We start from the raw sequence: 2500 nt of genomic DNA, 5'->3' as shown, positions 1-2500 counted from the left end.
ACTGGCCAAAATCGCCGCCCGGGTTTTGCCAAGACTAACTTCAACTATTACAGCTGCTATCCCTGATAGATCTGGACTAAGCCTCACTGCTTTATTTGGGTTGTCATTCCGTCCTTCACTACTTCTTCGCTTCCTTGACATGACGCGAGTACCTGATATACTTGTCCACCTACCCAGCGTTTAGACGCTTCTGTCTGCCGGGGAGTATGCCGGGAAGTTGAATGTCATGGCCGCGCGGAAACCTGGACCAAAGTGAAAGAGAAAGTGAAGGGGGAGGGTGCGAGGAGAAGTTTGCCACCAAAGGGTGTGGTTTTTTGGTCGTTTTCGTCTGAAATCGGGTAAGGGTTTCAAGAATCTACGTCACCACAGTTTTGAATGAGTTTTAACACGGCATCCTTGTAAAGCAGCTTTTATTATGCAGTTAACAGTATTTTAGGTTTGTTTAGCTAGGGATAATTTTAGTTAAATTTTTGTCTTTTATCTTTTTTATATAATAACCAAATCAATGCGCGCACTCTGATTGGTCAATCAGCTATGTTTTATTATGCCAGTAAACTCATGGAAAAATCGCGCATCTTCTGAATTATTATATAAAAGCAATAGACCACAAGTTTCTATGGTTTATAAGCTGATAAACCACTTGGAATGTTGGAAGAACACTCGAAGAATTCGTAAATCACGAGCCGCAGGCGAGTGATTTACGAATCAGTTCGCGTGTTCTACCAACATCCTGCGTGGTTTATCAGCTTATAAACCATAGACATTTGTGGTCTATTGCTTTTATATAATAATTCAGAAGATGCGCGATTTTTCCACATGTTTTTTTCCATGAGGTTTGTTCACGTCTGAATCTGCATGCCAGTTGTCTGAGTCGTTGAGTTATCTTTATGCGGGGAATAAACCAGGGGAAACGTCACCGTGCCAAACTACGTGTAACCGTATCCACCCCTCCTCCAGACATTTCCCGGAACGACGCTCTTAAAACCAAACCTAAACAACAGACAGATACTGTTCTGTTCGTCATTACATATAACCCCGCTTTACCTAACATATGCCGTATAATCCACAAACACTCTAACGTGCTTTATTCATCTGGTCGCTGTAAAAATGTTTTTACTAATCTCCCTTTAGTAGCCTACCGGCGTTGTAAAAACATTAGTGATATTCTAGTTAGAGCCAAATTGCCGGAACCTACTGACACCGACCAATCTGGATCTCCATCCGGCTCGTTTCGGTGCAATAAAACTAGTTGCACCGCCTGTCCTTTTATTGAGGATGGCCGTAATCGATATACTTTTTATAGTACTGGACAAACCTTTAAAATCAAATCACATATTACTTGTGAAACCCCTAATGTAATTTATATGATTCAGTGCACTAAATGTAATCTTCAGTACATCGGAGAGACCAAACGTCGTCTTAAAGACCGCTTTAATGAACATAGGCGACCTATTATAAACCCCTTTTGTAGTTATACCCCCACTGCGGTTTCAGGACACTTCCTGACCAGTAGTCACGCGGAGGATCACATGATCCTCATACCGCTCGAACGACTGCACACTAGCCGTGACTCCATCAGAAAGGCTCGTGAGGCATTCCTCATACACAGAGGAAAAACACTGGAGCCTGCAGGCCTTAACAGAAGAGATGAAATGTAATTTAGTTTAGCTACCTTTTAATTTTATTTTGTTTCTTTTATCTTGTTATCATGTATTATTCTCTTTCCTTCTTTTTATGCATTTCCGTTTTTATTAATTTTACACATCACGAAGCCTTTTTATGTCATTTCCGGTAAATATAAAGATCTTGTAACAAGCATTTATCCATTCAATAAACCTGAAGAAGGCTGGTGTTGGCCAGCCGAAATATTGTAACAACGCCTATCTTCACGTTGTCTTGACCAACCTTTGCAGTACATTTTCCATTTCAAAGGATGAGTATACGTAAGGCTACAATAGTCCTTATTGGAGTTGAGCCTGCAGGCACATTTTCTTTTGTTTAAAACTACATGCAAAACGGGCTTAATGGTCGGCTGCGCATTTAAAAACTTTAAGTTGATACTTGCGCAATATAAATGAATAAAGTTAAAGTTACAAAATGACCCCTTAGCCAGCCCTTAGCCTCGTTCATGTGGCAAAACCGCTGATAACTCCGATAAAGGCGAGTCTGTGGGGGCGGAGGACTTGGCGGAGGACAGGCCTTTGGAGATGTTTGCTCCACCTCCATCTTCCTGTAAGGCGTCGACTGGGAGTGGTAAAATTTCCACTATTAACTTCGGGATAAGGTATATTACTTTTTCGATTCCTATTGGGTTGAAAAAAGCCGCAGATAATTCGAATTTGACTGCAAGAAGCTGGGTACATAAAAATTAATTTAAAGATTCATTTGACAGTTCCTTTTCAGTGAACAGCTGCGACTCCAGCCAAGTACCTATATAGCGAAACGATCTGAACTTCCGAAGCGATGGGTTGCCGTAAAACAACATGCACTTAGGCACAAA

The 2500-nt window shown here is 41.2% G+C and overlaps 1 pseudogene; it reads right to left on the bottom strand.

Moving 5' to 3' along the window:
* Positions 1–164, bottom strand: part of LOC138052563 (DNA polymerase lambda pseudogene) — a 1874-nt pseudogene extending 1710 nt beyond the window's left edge.
* Between the last annotated feature and the right edge of the window lie 2336 nt (positions 165–2500).

The sequence above is a fragment of the Montipora capricornis genome, chromosome 6 (genome assembly GCF_036669925.1).
Source record: "Montipora capricornis isolate CH-2021 chromosome 6, ASM3666992v2, whole genome shotgun sequence".
NCBI lineage: Eukaryota > Metazoa > Cnidaria > Anthozoa > Scleractinia > Acroporidae > Montipora > Montipora capricornis.
Note: the sequence above shows the minus strand (reverse complement) of the source record. Positions and strands in the feature narration are given on the sequence as shown.